This window comes from Sus scrofa, chromosome 14 (genome assembly GCF_000003025.6).
Source record: "Sus scrofa isolate TJ Tabasco breed Duroc chromosome 14, Sscrofa11.1, whole genome shotgun sequence".
NCBI classification, from domain to species: domain Eukaryota; kingdom Metazoa; phylum Chordata; class Mammalia; order Artiodactyla; family Suidae; genus Sus; species Sus scrofa.
The window spans coordinates 116959174-116977229 of NC_010456.5; the positions used below are offsets into that span (position 1 = coordinate 116959174).

Sequence of the window (18056 nt, forward strand, 5' to 3'; positions counted from 1 at the left end):
TACATAAGTTTCTTTGTCTCTATTTTACCATTATTAGCATAAAGTCTAATTTGTCATATCTGATATAAGTATACCTACCCATGCTTTCTTGTGTACCACCTGCTTGAAATATCCTTTTCCATCCCTTCACTCTCACTCTATCTGTGCCTTTAGGTTAAAGTGACATTTGGAAGCTGCATGTTACTGTATCTTGTTTTTTTTTTTTTTTAATTTGTTTTAAACCATTCAGAGATTCCTATAGCTTTTGATTGGATAATTTAATCTATTTACATTAAGCTAATTATTGACAGCTATGAATTTACTATTATCATTTTGTTTATTTTCTCTCTGCTTTGTAAATCCATTGTTTTTTCTTTCATACCCTATTGTCTTCTTTGCCTGTACTGATGATTCTTTGTAACAGAATTCTTGGACTTCTTTACTATGTTCTTTTGGATAATTACTACCAGTTTTTGCTTTATGGGTACCATGATGATTATTAAAAATATATTAAAATTATAACACCCCATTTTAAACTGATAATACTTCAATAGCATTCCTAAACTTTACACTTTATTCTCCTGCTCTCACATTTTAGGTTACTCATGTTATAGTTTACTTAGCATTATGTTACTAATATCACATTATTTTACCTATGGTAAAATTTCCTATATTTGTTTTTTAAATTTCTTTTTTTTTTTTTTGTCTCTTTAGGGCTGCACCCACAGCATATAGAGTTTCCCAAACTAGGGGTCCAGTCGGAGCTGCAGCCACTGGCCTATGCCACAGATCATGGTAATGCAGATCCTTAACCCACTGAGCAAGGCCAAGGGTCAAAACCATGTCCTCATGGATCCGAGACAGATTCCTTTCCAATAAACCATGATGGGAACTCCTGTTTTTAATTTTTTTAACTTAGAGTTGTAAATGAATTGTATATCATTATTACCATGCTGTAGAATCAAAAAGTGGTTATATAGTTATCATTATCAGTTTTATGCTACATTCCTATGTTTTTATAATGTTAAATAGCATCCTTATTTCTAGTCAAAGAAATCCCTTCATCACTTCTTTTAAGGCTATATAGTAGGCTTACCCCTCAGCTTTTGTTTGTTTGGGACAGAATTTATCTTGCCTTCATTTCTGGAAGACAGCTATGCTCACTGCTATACCACCACTGCTATACCACCACTGCTACTTCTACTTTGTTTATTGAAAGGTACCTTTCTTGGGTATGGAATTCTTGGTTGACAATTTTATCTTTCAATATTTTAAAAATATGATCCCATTCTTTTCAGTGTGAACTGTTTCTCCTGAGAAAATTTCTCTCTACTCTTATTGCTTTCAAAAGTCTTTGTCTTGTACTTTGACAGTTATAGCATGTTTAGGTTCAACCTTTTTGGAGTCCTTTGGGCTTTATGTATTTCTCTCCAACACTGAGGAAATTTTCATTCACTACTGTTTAAATATACATTTCTCTTTTTTTGTTCTCTTCTCCTGGAATCCCCATCATGTGGATATTGTTTATTTGATTGTGTCCCATAAGTCCCATAGATTTTGTTTATTGTTTTTATTTTTTGCTTCTCTGACTGGATAACTTACAGGATAATTTCAAATGTTCTATCTTCTATTTAACTGATTCTTTCTTCTTCATGGTGAATCTGTTTTTGAAACTCTCTATTGAAATTTTTCAGCTGAGTGATTATATTTTTCAGCTCTAGGATTTCTGCATTTTTTTTGGTTGTTTTTTGATATGTCAATTTCTTTATTGAAATACTTTTTCATGCATTGTTTACATAATTTCATTTAGTTGTCTGTTTTTTGTAGTTCTTATGAACTTCTTTAAGAAAATTATTCTGAAATCTTTTTCTGACAGTTCACTGATCATTTTTTAGTCAGTTACTAAGTTTTATTAGTTTTAGTTATCTCATGTTTACCAGATTTTTGAGATTGATAATTTCTAATGTTGGTACCTGCATATTTAAGTAAGCAGTTTCCTTTTTTTTTTTTTTTTTTGCTTTGTCAGAGTCAATTCTCTACCACTCAGCTCAGTTTGTTTCTATAGATGCATCTGCTGGTAAAGCCTTAAGCAGTTAGAGCCTACTATTGGGGTATATTTTGGGGGAGGCAACTATATAAGCTCTGGAGTGGGGGATGTCCCTGACTTAAACATTTGTACAAGATTGCTGGCTTGGTTTCCTGCTCCCATGAGGGTTCTAGAGACCTGGATTGTCTAGTCAGGACACTATACTCAGCAATAAGTGGGGCTATAAATTACTTTCTCTGCCCTACACAGTAGCAGAGAGTCCACCAGGGTCTGTGCAACATGTTTTTGGGATCCTAATTAAGTCAAGATTTTACACTGACTCTTTCTAAGATAGGGCCACTAATTTTGCTTTGCAGATAGAGAGAGCAAACAGTTGTGCTCTCTCTTCAGGTGCCACTGTAAATAGGGCTGTTGGAAGTGCTATGTAGCTTCCTATGTGCTCTGGCTAAGTTCCATGACTGGGCAAGCTGAAATATGTATTCAGGAATGGGCAAGTTTACAAATTAGTTTTCCTGCCCAAGGGTGGTGGAAGAACTAGCTCTAAGGCTACCAAGGTTCTTTGTTTGTGCTTTTAAGTGAGCCCATATCCTAAGATCTTTGGGCAAACAGAGTCACTTGTGTTGCTCTGGAGACTATCACCTCTGCTTCCAGGGTTTCTGGAAGTGTTTTGGAGTATATAGCTTTCCACGCATTCTGTCTAAGTTTTCTGGTCTGCAGGGCTGGGAGTTTCACTCAGCAAAACATGGGGTTATATAACTCAGCTCACCTCCCTGGGTGGGTCAGACAAGGCTCCAGGACCAACATATCCTTTTTCCGAGGACACTAAATAGACATGTTATACCCCACTTAGTTCTCTGGTCATAATATACCACCAACTTAGTTCTGCAGATAAGCAAAGCTGTTGGTCAGGATTTCTACTTGGTCATAGCAGGTAGAACTTCAGTCTTCTGGGATCTAATTGCTGACTGTTTCAAGCCCCTCTCTTTTCTCAGTCATAATGAGGTCCCTAATGGTAAAGCCGCAGAGATTCTCCTGAAATTCCTATGGGCTGAAACCTGAGTGGGATTCCCAAGAAAAGACACGTGATGCAGAAGGGGGGATGGGGCTGGATGACTGGATGTCTACCCTTGGTTCTGTTTCCCACTGGTGGAATCGTAGGGTCTGGGAAGACCTCTCAGCATGGTATTGTGGTCAACATATAGTGGCTCCTCTTACCCTTCAGATGGAGGCTGTCCTTGTCTGTATTACACCAGGGGTTCATCAGCCTCACCTCCATATCCAAGGATTCTTTGAGTGGTGTCTTGTTCATGAATAGTTGTTAGTTGTTATTCCTGTAAGGTAGCGCAAAGTCAGGAATGACCTATGTCACCACCTTGGTGATAGCACTCCTAGCAGGTGGCGCATTTATAGCAATGAAGTGCAATAGAAATGGAAGTGAGCTTTTGTAACAGAAATACATATATGTAATAAATATATTACACACAATACATACATAATTATATATATACATATATGATACATATTTATGCAATTTATATATAATATGATCATATACTTCATGAAAATTTGGAATAAGAAGCATAGGGAAGATACGGCTAGTGACATATTTAACTTGGCAAAGAATAGATCATAAGGAGAAAAACAGCAAAGTATGAGTAATGGATAAAAGAGGAAACCAAACAGGATTTGGATGAAAACATATGATTTTTGTAAGGGACATACTGATTTTCAGGCTCAAAATAACAATCAGAATGAGGGTACTGGAGGGCTGATTTTGAGCTCCAGAGAAAGGTCAGAGCCAACCACATAAATTCACTGTAATAGAGATTACATTGTAGAGGTATGCATGGAATCATCCAGAAGGGAAGACAGGAAAGGATAGACAGACTTCAGGAGAGCACTGGCATCTGAAAGCAGAACAAAGAGAAATATAGAAAGATGAATGGTATATATTATTCAAGACTGTGAGATGTTAAAGATAAAATATTCATTTTCAAGTGAAAAAAGATGAAAATTTCAAGAAAAACAATTGTTATCCACAGTGTCAAACATCAACAGTTGGGTAAATATGGACTCAGTTTTTCTTGGAATTGGGCAATTCAAAGATCTTTCTTAGAAGACATTTTTAATAGATTGGTGGAGTAGGCCCATAATCTTGAGGTTTAAGAGGAAACAAAAAATCATTCAAATCTGGAATGGAAAATAAGATTGTGTTCTTTTAACATTAAAGTGATGTTGAGGTGTTATATTTATTTAGGTAAAACAGAGCAATTGTTCATGTTTTAATGAAAAGGTAAAGTACTCACACCAGAGAGAGAAGTGAAGGAATATGGAAGGAGGGAAAGAGAGAAAAAGATACAAAGATCTCCAGTAGGTCTCAAGGGTAGTTGTGACAGAGTTATTTGGCAAGGCATTTTTAAATAAAAAATTTGTAGTTGATTTGCAATGTTGTGATAATTTCTGCCGTACAGTGAAGTGATTCACTTATACATACATACACATCTGTACTCATCCTTATTTCCTTCTACCTCCCTATCTTCAGGAAGAAAAAAATTGCAGATTCTAGAGGTTTTCATTCAAGCTCTCAGTTTTATTTTTTAGGAGGAGATGATGTCATCTGCTGGGACAAAAAATGTTTGAGAAAACAGGTTTAGATTAACTTTATCATCGAAAATGTATTATAGCACAGTGGTTCAGAGCATGAACATCTCAATAAGTGAAGATAAAGAGATAATCTCAACCCTGACACTGCTTATTTGTTATGTAATACTGAGCAATTTACATCCCAAACCCAATCTCTTCTGCAAAACAGGGATGATAATAATAATGTTATATGGTAGATGTGAGAATTAAATAATAGCTAACATCTGTCGAACACTTTCAATGTTTCAGGTTGTGTGCCAAATGTTAAACTGAATGTCTGTATTTTAATTTTCTAACTTGATTTTAAGCATCCGTAAAGGTAGGCATCACACCTTATATTTCTCTATATGCTTTACTGTGCTTAGCATGGAGAATTGTACAGAATGTGAGATTTAAATATATTCAATTTACAAAATTGTTAGAAACTAAATTGTTAGAAACGTATATTTGGATCAGTATTGTAGTCTCTTAACCAATGTGTTCTTGGGGTGGAACAGTTAACACCAACTAATTTTTCTTTAGAAGAGGCCAGTGACTAACAAACACCTGTACTATTAAGTATGTATTTTTAGAGTAATGTCAGAAACATCAAATTAGTTGCTAAATCCAAACTGTTCAAAACTTTGAGTATACACGTGTATGACATTAGTATACACCTGTATGACATCTATACTCTTTTCAAAGCTTAAAGGCATTCATTTCTACTTAATAATCTACCCATTTACATAAAGTACGACTTTATGTTATTTGCCCCCAAACTCTAGGTTCTCCATTTCTATCCTTTGTGTTCTATTAGTTTTCCCAATTATATGTATTCTAAAGTTATCAATTCTTCATATATATGTATAAAGAAAATGTGTATATCAAGTATATCTAAAATTATATATGTAAATTTAGTACAAATATATATATTTATCCCAAGAATATCACAAATGTATCTAACTCATATGATAGATACATATCAAGTATATATATCAATATATATCCCAGGTATATATCTGTAGCTCATGCATTGTGTGTACATAATATATATTTGATATAAACATGTATATATGTGGTATACATATGTATACATATGTACCTACTGTCAATATATATACACACACACTATCAATTGTGTATAGATACAGATATGTACATATATATATATATTTTCCTTTAGGTATGGAAGTTGATTTTAATTTATATTTCAGTCACAATTATAAAAGTTTGAGTTGTTTCCTCAGAATCTACTCACACTTATAAAAAATTAGTGAGGCGTTCCCATCGTGGCTCAGCAGTTAACGAATCCGACTAGGAACCATGAGGTTGCGGGTTGGGTCCCTGGCCTTGCTCAGTGGGTTAAGGATCCGGCGTTGCCATGAGCTGTGGTGTAGGTTGCAGATGCGGCTCAGATCCCATGTTGCTGTGGCTCTGGTGTAGGCCAGTGGCTACAGCTCCGACTGGACCCTTAGCCTGGGAACCTCCATATGCCGTGGAAGTGGCCCTAGAAAAGGGAAAAAGACAAAAAAAAAATTAGTGAAAACATATCATGTGATACACTTGTGTTTTCTTCCTGGAATAATTAGATTAGGGAAGTCTTTACATTTGATTATATATATATACATATACACACACACGTGTGTGTGTATATGTATATATGCACACACGTATATATGATATGTATATTAATTTCTCTTGTAATTAATGTTAAATTATAAAAAATATGATTAAGTACACTAAGCATAATGTAGATTGAATGGAAAGATCTAAGAGAGCATATTGCCCAGTCATCTTTAAAACTATTTTTTTAGGGCCACAACCATAGCATATGGAAGTTTCCAGGCTAGGGACTGAATCAGATCTGCAGCTTCAGGCCTATAGCACAGCACAGCCACAGCCACAGCAATGTGGGATCTGAGCCATGTCTGTGACCTATACCCCAGCTCACAGCAATGCTGGATCCTTAACCCACTGAGCAAGGCCAGGGATTGAATCCACATCCTCAAGGACAGTCAGATTTGTTTCTGCTGTGCCACGAAGGAATTTCCTTAAAACACTTTAGTGGGACACATAGCTTTTCTTTTTCAGTTTTCCCTTACTTTTATTTCCATGGGAACACTAGATATGCATACAGAGCTCTGATCTGAAGAACACATAAATCTTTCTTGAATTACATCCTGATAAACCATAATAAATTGAAATTTTTTTAAGGTAAAAGTGCATTTGAAAAAAATCTAACATAGTGAACATCATAGCTTAGTCTAGCCTACCTTAAACATGCTCAGAATGTTTATATGAGCAATCATTTAATACAAAGACTATTTTATAATAAAAAAGTGTTGAATATCATATAATTTATCAAACCCTCTACTGAAAGCAAAAACAAACAATCAAAAAAAAAAAACTAGAATGGTTGTATAGATACAGTGATTGCTATGAGTGTTATGAGTTGTTTTCCTTCAAGGTCTCCTGGCTGATCGGGAACTGTAGCTTGTTCCCACTGTCCAGCATCATGAGAGAATATCTTACCATGCCTCATTAGCCTAGGAAAACATGAATTCAAAATGTGAAGTACAGTTTTTACTGAATGTGCATGGCTTCTGCACCATTATAAATCAGGGGTTATCTGTATTTTGAAATCCAATAATCTTTTCTAACCTTTTAAATATTATAGATGGCACAATGAGACATTTTAATATTTTAATACGCTACTTATCGAACTCATTGGAACTGAAATCCAGACATCTCGGCATCTAAACCAAGATATTCTATCACATCTCATTGATTCATTGCCTGAATCATCCTCATTAACTCTTTTTTGTTTAAGATCTGGTCTTAGAAACAGATTGAGGATTTTGTTAGGAAGGAAGAAGGGGGAGGGATGGATAGATATTGGGTAGAAAATTAAGAATATCTTAATAAAAAACCTAGAACCCAAGGATCCCACTTTTCTCTTAACCTATCAGAGTACCTATCAGACTAAGCTTTTATATTTTTCTAGTATTTTCAGACCTATTCATTTGACATATACTTAAATGACCCAACTGCCCATTGTAGTCAGCATAAGCAAAGCAAAAATGTTTAGAAAAAATTTGAGAAAGGAAAAATTTCTGAGAAACGTTCTGTGTTCCTGATTAAAGGGTACAGAGGCAGTTGGCTCTGTTCTTTGCTCCCATCCTCCTACGTTAGACAAATGTATGATAACACTAGAGTGTCTTTCTTATGACTATGAAGCAAAACAGCATCTCCTCAAGCACAGTAGAGTAGAAGAGAAGATATCCTGGGTGTTGACATTATTGACTGACATAAATAATGAAATAATCCTCCTATTTATTTAAACTGGGAGAACCCAAGTTGTTGTTGTTATTTGGAGCCTAATATATTTCTAACTGGCAAGTGACAAATTCTGCTCTTAGTATATTCTCCCTTTGGTAAAATACAATCAGGATATTCTTGAGTTACCAAAACCGGTGAGATTATATATATATATATATATATATACTACTTTTGTTTTGAACCAAAACTTGGTATATCATTTATATACTTATTCAACATTAACTGACAACTTCTTTTATATTCAAAGCATTAGTCATTCTAGATGTTAAAATAATTTTTATGACCCAGAATCCATTATATATTAGGGATTTATTATCACAGTCAAGTAGGTATAGTCTAATGAGGAGTAATGAGCTAGGTAAAGATATTGACAATAAATTATATTTGCATATTAACTAAAAGACTTTGGGGAAATTGGACCAATAATTTTTCAAACAATAAACTTTTTAAATGCCTTGAGTATATACGTGTATATGTATTAAAATTAGCATTTCAGTGTTTTAACTGGTGAAGTAGTGCTAGCTAATCTTCATTACTTCATTGTCTTTGCCCATACTTGGGTGTTTGTAATTATATCCACATTGAATATACAATAAAATATATATTAAACTTTCTATATACACTCTGTTTTTCATTTTACTGGGCAGACGTCTGCAGTGAAAGTCAAGAAAATTTGGTCTAGCTTCTCTTGGTCAAGTCTCCAATACCATAAACCCTTAAAATTCTAACATTTAGGCATATCCTTCTTTCGTTGTATTTAGGAAATCTAAATCCTTAATTTAAAATCTTAATCATTAATATATCTTCTCTTACAAAGCCTTTTTCAAGTTCATTTCAATTAAGAAAAATGTTGGTACTTACTAAGCCAAATCTCTTTCCATACCGCATTAATCCATGGCTAACATATACTATTTATTTGTTCAAGTACTAATTTTGATGTGGACAGCTCCCCATAATATACACACCTTTTCAAGTAGAGACTACAAACAAAACTAATTTAGCAATAATAAAGATTAACTCTAAATAATCGCCTTGAAACTGACTGGATAAGGTTAAAGAAAGAAAAATGATTCATTTTTAACTTATTTATCTCATACTGACTTCCTGTTCTAAATAATCATGTACAGGCATATTGTTATGAATATTCAAAAGGTTTTTTAATGGCTTAATAATTTTTCTTCCTTTGTTTCTAGGAACAGAAATCATGGCACACACTGAAATAGAGGATCGCACTTGTCAGAAGCAGATAAAGTAATGTATCTTTTGATGGTCTGTCTTCCTTAGCACCAACAAAGGCAGATCAGCCATCAAAGAAAAGTGCCACTCCCATCTGGATTTTAATGTAGAAATAGCATAGAGCTGGCTTAGCCTACACTCTCTTGATTAAAGTTAAAATACTCAAAGTAAAACTTTGACTTACCAAGAGTCATCACAATCAAAAACATGTCATAGAACTATTTGGAAATAGATAATATGTTAGCTGCAGTTTCCCAGCATGATGTGTCTGTTCACTTCTTTCCCCTGAAGACATAGAAATCAGGAGTTGGCAAAGTTACCTGGAGGAAAGAGGAAAAATCTTATTTTGATCATTTTATTTTTGCTTCGCATCTAACAAGGTAATGCTTTTGTTGTTTATCTCAGGCCTACCCTCTGTCCATTTTTTGTCTTCTTTGTGCCCTGGGGTATTGACCTGTCTGGACTGGGTCACTTTGGCTCCTTTGCTCTCTGACTTCTGGCTGAGTTAGCCAATGAGAGACACTTCAGGAATTGGAAGACAGGGAAGATTGAGAGAGGGCAGAATCCTAACCGCTAGACCACCAGGGCTACAGGGGAAGATTGATGTTGAGATGCTTATTCCTCCCTACTCCTTTACTGATTGTCTACCATTTTTTGGCAAATGCATTATCTATTGATAGGTCCTATGGGATCCCTCTTTCATGGCTCCACACTTTTTAAGCATTTCTATTGTATAGCTCTTTTCTTTCGTTCTAAGGAGCCTAATCATGGTAATGGCTAGACTTTGTTGCTGATGCCTGGGTTCATTACCATTTTTTTGTGTGAGTGTGGTTTAATTAACCCTATCCCTAAATTCTATAAAAAGTTACCTTAACTTTAGAACCAGCATATCAGTAAGTATCCCAGAAACAAACAGGAAGCAAATGCAAAGGGTTTATCCAAACAGCCCCAAGAAAACATAAAAGCCTCTTGATCTTTATGTTTAAAGTACAGTGTACAGTTTTTCAGGAAAGGATCAGTTACAGAGATTTTGTCACTAAACTGCTACTTTTCCTCTGTGTTCTCAGAAAGCAAAAATACAATTCCAAGTGGTTTGAAATTTTTTTTGTATTCTCTGACACATACCATGTAATACATGTTCAATTCATGTGAGCTATGCACACAGCAGAACTATGCATAAGGCAAGGCTAATATTTACAGGAAGTAAAAATCTATCCTTTCCTATTCTGCTTAAGGAAGCACACCATAAAGTATGTGTTGAGAATAAGATTGTTACAGGTAAAGCTTGGGACTGTGAAACTTTGTTTTTATTAGTTGTAGCCTATAATTTACAACATACCAAATTCTCTTGTGGGTCACCTATGCCACAGCCAAGAACAGCCTTTCATGAATCCTGAAAGGAAAGATAATTCTCTTTTAGAATCTTCTATTAGGAGGTGAGTGACAAATTGTCCTGCTTCTTCCGATGATTATAGTAGTCCAGCTCTTAAAGAAATATGAATTAAGTGACACTGACACAAAAGCAAATGTGATAAGTTTTTCAAAATTATGTTGAGAATACTTAGTTATCTAGAATTAAAATAAACTTCAGAAACTATGCATATTGTTAGTTAAGATTAGTCAAAACGACATAGCTCTCACTTTTTAATCACCCCTAAATTTCTCTCTTTAGATATTAATTGCTAGTATAACATGCTTTAACTGGGCTGATTTTCCTTCAGAATCACTAAAGCCTACTTCAGAGTGAAATATGTGTTATAATGAGATGAACAATAAGAACTAATACCTACACAGAAAGAGACTAACAGCAAATAATCCAAGAGTAGTCTCAATACTCTAAATACAGTCTCTGGTTCTCATGAAGAAAAATCAAATGGATTCCATTAGCATTATCTTTGTTAGTGAATAAACTCATAAATATTTTGTAAGATTCATGTTTTAATTTTATATTTCTTCTTTTCTTGAAATCACAATACCTTGACATATTCACAAATAGAACTTTGCTTATGTATTTAGATCCTTAAAATGTTCATATATAGCTCCAGGTAACTATAGAGATTAAAACACATTCTTGCCCTGCAAGTTTAAATTTCACCATCTGTTAACCATATGATGACTAATTAGCAAAATTATTGCATACCACATCTTCAACAGCAACAGGAGACACTGTAGAGGCATTTAGAGCCATTTCATAGGATTGGCTCTAAGTTTTTCTTTATTATAAAAGAGAATACCTTTATTAAACAGTTTTTCAGAGTACTCATAATTTTACAATTTGTTTCCTGGTTCCATTTTAAAGAAAAACCAAAGACTTTAAGGAAAAATAAGTTAAATATTTTTCACCTGTTTTTCTCACTACAGCATGTAAAAGGTCTCAAAAAAAAAAAAAATCCCAACATCAGTAAAGTTATGAAAGAACTACTTTAAGTGAAAAGCACTATTTCTAACCTTGTTTTTTTTTTTTCCAGATAAAGCAACTGAGATTTGGAAGGTTTTATTTTCTGGTTTATGTATTTTCTGAGCTGGTAAGCGAGCTAGATCTTGCAGGACCAGATTCAGTTCCCCACTTCCTTCTAATGTACCAAAATTATCCAGGTCAACATTATACAAGGAAAGGAATGGCAGAATTGGGGGCACTGGCAAATCCTATAAATGATTTAATAGAATGATCTTACATTCATAATAAAAGGAGCTAAAGTATGAATTTTCATTAGCTCCAGATTAGTGTTTTTCCAATGTCAATCAGTAAAATAATTATGAAATAAGAATGCAGATTAAACATAGGTTAAAATGCACATTCCTTCCATCCTATCCCTGAAATTCCAATTCAGTGAGTTCAGAATGCAGTACAGAATTCTGGCTTTTTAGGAAGCACACTGAAAGATAGGATACAGGGTTCAAGTGCAATACACTGAGAAAAATTACAAGAGAATAAAGTATAATTTCATATTTCCTACTGGTCATCTAAAAAAAGTCGCAATATTTCCAATGTCAAAAATCCTATGGGTTCAATGGCTTATCATTGATACTTCTTACTAAATCTTATTATAAAATTCTTCAATTAAAAAATGATTATTTTTAGGAGAGATTGGGTGTTACTAAGCAATTTAAGGATTTAATAATCTGGTTCCTACAACTAAACATTGTTGATTAGCAACTGTTCCAAGATTATTACTAGCAACTACAGTCAAGGTGATAAACTAGCCCCAATGTCTGGCAGAGAGGAGTAGAATTAGAGCAAGAAAATTTTGTATTCAGCAAATGAGACATATGCCCAAAATGAATCTCTCTATCCAAGAAAAATAAAGGAATCCCAAAGAAGTTGAAAAAGATAATTTGGGTCTCTTCTATCCTTATGTGCTACAGTTAAAATTTATAGTCAGGACTCTTCCTAACCTTAATGGCACCTCCAAAGAGAGAACAACAATAATGTTTCAAATATCCTCCCATCTACCCACCTTATGTTGCTTTCTTCAGGGCAGATTTCCTCCAGGCAGTCACTAATTGGCATTGGTTATTAGCATAGATGAGATAAGCTGACTTCATGCATTTCAGCTTTCATCTAGTCTCTTGCAGCACTAAAGAGATCACTAACAATAATTTCAAGTAGTTTATTGCTTTGGTTTGAAGTACAGATCATAAAAGTCCAGGTTATCATAGGATGTGGAGATAAGGAATGGAACTAAATGATTTATGAAAAGGAAAACTCCCTAATAGAGACATACACTCTGTGTGTATAGCGTGCTCATGAGAGGCAGCAGCTGGCGTATGCAAATGATTTTTGTATTACCAAATAAAACCCAAGTCATTTGAAGGTCATCGATGGGTAGTTTTGGACTGAACAATATTTATGAGCTTTGCAGGGCATGAATAGCAAGATCAATAAAGAAAATCTAGGGGTTTCAGAAATGGTATCAGAATGAAGCTTCAACATCCGTACAATTACTCAGAGACCTTAGTGTTTGGATTCAAACTGAATTTAATACTCATTCAGTTATTGCTGGAAGAGGATATTTACAATTGCATTTTATCTTCGAAGTTTTCAGCACTTATTATAATGATCAGATAGTCCAGAAACTATTAATGTATTCAGTTTTCATATCATTTTGCATAAGGATTCTTTTCAATAAAAGTTAAAAAATGATAAAGGAATAAATGTATTTCAGAGAGACCTTGAGATGTTGGTACTTTCTCTTCACACTAAGCAAAGACCAAGAAGCACCAATAGTTACAGGACAGAAATGCAGAGATAACTTATGCAAGGAGCACCCAAAATTTCCTCCTGTGTGTGAGAAGTAATCAATTAGACTGGGATCCAGCAAAGGGGAATTCTAATTGATTGAGCGTTAGGAGGAAGAATAACAGAAACACTAACGGTCAGAAGGTGGAGGAGGGCAGTGTGAATGGTACACCCGAAAATTTTTCTTTGTTTCAGAACAAATAATACAAGGGTGCTGCTCCTGAGGCCAGTGTTGTATGGAAAATGGCTCCATTAAAGAACAAAGTAAGAGATGGAATCAAAAATAAGAATAATGAAGATTTTTATAGGCAAGAAATTTTAACAATGTGGACTTGTGGTAATAAGTGCAAAAAGCCGATAAAAATAATACTGAACGTTTCAGTCAGTTTCTTAACCCACTGTGCCACAGCAGGAACTGCCACAGGGTTCTTAACTTTACATAAACCCTCAAATTCCTCTTCACCTCTCCTCTCAATTTTTCTGAATGAATCTGTATTCCAAACATCAACACTTTCACATAGGTATTGAGTCAATTACTCAGTCTCTCTCCACAGACAGATATAGATGATGCAGATATAGGTGTACAAACAATGTAGATATAGACTTTTAAACAAATAGATATATCTATATAATATACATGATAGATGGATAGAGAAAGATAGATGTCAGATAGACAATATCAAGTGTTGATAAAGATGTGATTGCAATGTGGAGTAGTATATGGAGAAATGAAAATTGGAACAAAGACTTTGGAAAATAATTAGGCATTATTTGCAAAGTTGAAAATGCACATATCTTACCAATTATTATTTCTGCTTTTAATCATTTACGCTTTGGAGAAACTCTAGCATCAGTGCACCAAAAGACATGATAAATGTTTATAACAGCATTGTTTATAACAGCAAAATCTGGAGACAAACCACATATCCAGTGAAAGCAGAATGTATAATAAATTAAGGCATATTTTGCTATAGCTTTGGGAATGAATGAACTATGATTACATGCATTAATGTGAATAAATTTTATGAACAACATTGCTTGATAAAATGAAGTTGTAATAGAATACAAAATACACAGAGTCTAACACTATTATTTATATCAAGTTTAAAAACAATACAAACTAAAGATTATTTTCATAGGGGGATACTTGTCTATATTTTATAACTGTTTTTAAGGAAGAGAGTGATAAATACTGCTCAAAATAGTGGTTATTCCTGTGTGTAAGGGAAGAAAGACATGAACAGAAGGGAACACAGAGCTTCAACAGTGCTCTGATTTATAATCTGAGTGGTTAGTACACATGTGGCCATTTGATTATCTTTTATACTTTATATAAATGTTTCTATATATTTCAAATATTTCAAAATAAAAATATTTAGGATATTATAGTAAATTTTTTTTAAGTTGTATTGGAAAGCTCTGTGCCTTAAACTGAAAAAAATGCATGATGTGAATAACAGTACCCATGATGTTTGACTGGGAGAAGAATGGTACTATTAACAGAGAAAACACTGAATACTGCTTATGTCTTTTGAGATACTAAGTATAAAGTTATTATAATAATTCTGGCACATGGAAAACAAACAATCACTATATATTAACTAGTATCTTCTGCCTTTCCAATGTCACAGAATAAGCATTTGGCTTTGGAGCAATAATCACATGACCATAGAGCCCAGTGGTTGAGTGTGAGTGTTATTTGAATCTCAGCTCTGGGTCATTAGCTATGAGACTTGTCAACTTTCTACTCTGTGCCTCAGTACTTTACTTGTAAAACCGAGATAATGATAATACTGATTAGGGTTATTGTGAGGAGTAAATGAGATAAAGTCAGAAAAGGAACATATGTTTATTTAATAATTGTACTAAGGCCTTTATATAAATTAATATAAAGAACATGACAGTAGTATTAGTTTTCTGGATGATTCTACACATGCTTCAACCTGTCACTAATGAACTTGAGCTAAATATAGAGAATCTCAAAGTTGGTAATATCATCTATAATTACCTGGTTTGAATTTCTCTTCTCTCATTTCTAACACACAGTTATTTAGTTTTTTTAATGAGAAAAAAAATAAATTGCTATTCCACTGGTTAAAAAAAAAAAGCAAAAAGCAATGAAGATCTTAAAGAAAGAACCATCAGAAAGATGACAGGCATATTCCTAAAATTATAGAATCTGATTAAATGCCAGGCTGAATTTGACTTGCAATATTTTAGAACAAGGAAGATTTTTATGAGGACAGCTTAAGGTCTACATATTCTATCATAAAATAGGAGACAGGATTCAAATATGCCCCTTTGTAATAAACAGACCTAATGTCAAGTTCAAACAGGATTAGACAAGCATAAAAATTCCATTCAGTGTGATTTCGTTTCCTCAAGTTAGTACACTGCCAAGGATCTTCTTTATTTAACATGAGCCTTGGCAAGATTTCAATATGACTTTCTGGAGGTTTCAAGTTGGGTAAATTATACTTGAAAGAATACATATAATCTTGATTTCATTACAAGAAAAGTTTTCTTAAGTTCCCAGTTTAAAAATAATACATATTGCCACCTATTAAAACTAAAAAAATAACAGGAAAAGAAATGAATTTGGAGGGCTTTCTCTACTTCACTCCAAGACTTACTATAAAACTACAATGATTAGCACAATGTAATATTGCTTATAGACAAATAGATTAACAAAATAGAGCACCTAGAAATATACCCCCATGACTGACCTTTGACAAGTCAATGCGATAGGATGGGGCAAAAACAGTCTCAAATAAATGATGATGGAACAACTGGACATACATATGCTAAAAAATGAATTTAGATATAGGCTTTATACTCATCACAAAAGTTAATTCAAAATGAACCATGAACCACAAACTTAAATGTAAAAGGTAAAATACATAAAATTATTAGAAGATAACAGGAGAAAATCTATACACCTTTGAAATTGTGATTTGTGTGTGTGTGTGTTTGTGTCTTTTTGGGGCTGCATCCTCAGCATAATGGAGGTTCCCAGGCAACGGGTCAAATCGGAGCTGTAGCTGCTCACCTACACCATAGCTCACAGCAACACCAGATCCTTAACCCACTTAGCAAGACCAGGGATCAAACCTGTGTCCTCACAGATACTAGTCAGATTCATTCCTGCTGAGACACAATGGGAACTCCCTAGTGATGCTTTTTAATTTTTTTCCTTTTTAGGGTCATACCTGTGACATATGGAAATTCCCAGGCTAGGGGTTGAATCAGAGCTGCAGCTGGGGCCTATGCCACAGCCACAGCAACACCAGATCTGAGCTTCATATGCAACCTATGCCACAGCTTGTGGCAATGCCAGATCCTTAACCCACTGAAGGGTCAGGGATCAAACCTGCATCCTCACAGACACTATGTTGAGTTCTTAACGTGCTGAGCTACAGCAGGAACTCTGGTGATGCCTTTTTATATATAACCAAGACACAGTCCATGAGAGAAATAATTGATAAGCTGGACTTCATTAAAATTAAAAATGTCTGCTCTATGAAAGAGTCAAGTGATTTAGAGGACAAGCTAACAAATAAGCATATAAAAATATTTTCCACACTGTATGTCATCTGAGAAATGTAAATTAAAATAAAATGAGATACTACTACATATCTATTAGAACAGCCAAAGTCTGAAACAATGACAATACTAAATATTGGCAAGAAGGCAGAATAATAGGAACACTCATAAAATGGTGGTGAAAATACAAAATGTTATGGTCACTTTCAAATACAGTTTGGTGGTTTCTTACAAAACTAAATCCACTTTTACCATATGATCCTACAATCGTTCTTTGATATTTACTGAAAGAAGTTGAAAACTTAGGTCCACACAAACCTGCACATGGATATAGATAGCAATTTTATTCATGATTGCTCAAACTGGGAAGCAACCAACATGTCCTTCATCAGGTGAATGGATAAAAAAAAATGTGGTACATCCAGATAATGGAGAATTATTCAGGGTTAAAAATAAGTTATCCATTAAGTCCTGAAGAGACACAGAAAAAGCTTAAGTCCATATTAAAAAGTGAAAGAAGGCTGATTGATGGGGTTCATCTCCTATGTGAAACCACTCTGTAAAATCAGAAAGAGGTGGATGTTTTATCTAATGTGCAAAACTTTATACAAATATTCAAGGAAAATAAAGAAAGATTATGTTTACAAAATCTTCAGAGACATCTTAATGAAACAGGTATAACTGATTTATCTGATATAGATTCAAACTAAAAGTCAAAGTTAATCACTTGGGTGAGGAGAACAATGCATGAATAAAGTGAGGATTTCAGCAAAGAAATAGAAAATATATTAAAAGTATCAAAGACAAATTGCAGAGTTGAAGGAATACAATATCTGAACTAAATATGTAATAGAATCAACAGCTGAGTAGGAAGAATATGCAAACAAGAAGATATTTGCACTAGTACAGTAAGAGAAGCAAAAAGAAAAAAGGAACAGAAAGGTGTGAAGAATGCATAAGAAATTTATGAGACGCATCTAGTCAAAAAATATTCACAATACAGGGGTCCCAGAAAGGGCAAGAAGGCTTATTCAAAGAAGTAATGGCCGA

General features: G+C 34.1%; 2 long non-coding RNA genes across 4 annotated transcripts in view; one reads left to right on the plus strand and one right to left on the minus strand.

Moving 5' to 3' along the window:
- LOC110256694 overlaps window positions 1326-18056 on the minus strand; it is a 437592-nt gene continuing 420861 nt past the window's right edge. For all 3 annotated transcript variants that reach the window (XR_002338577.1, XR_002338575.1, XR_002338576.1), the window contains 3 exons: window positions 10563-10616; window positions 9408-9543; window positions 1326-4643 (listed from right to left, as the gene is read on the minus strand). This is a non-coding gene — a long non-coding RNA (uncharacterized LOC110256694). The remainder of the gene's footprint in view (window positions 4644-9407; window positions 9544-10562; window positions 10617-18056) is intronic.
- On the plus strand, window positions 9523-13824 carry LOC110256696. The gene is made up of 3 exons (XR_002338579.1): window positions 9523-9603; window positions 11692-11748; window positions 13659-13824. It is a non-coding gene; the product is annotated as an uncharacterized LOC110256696 (long non-coding RNA).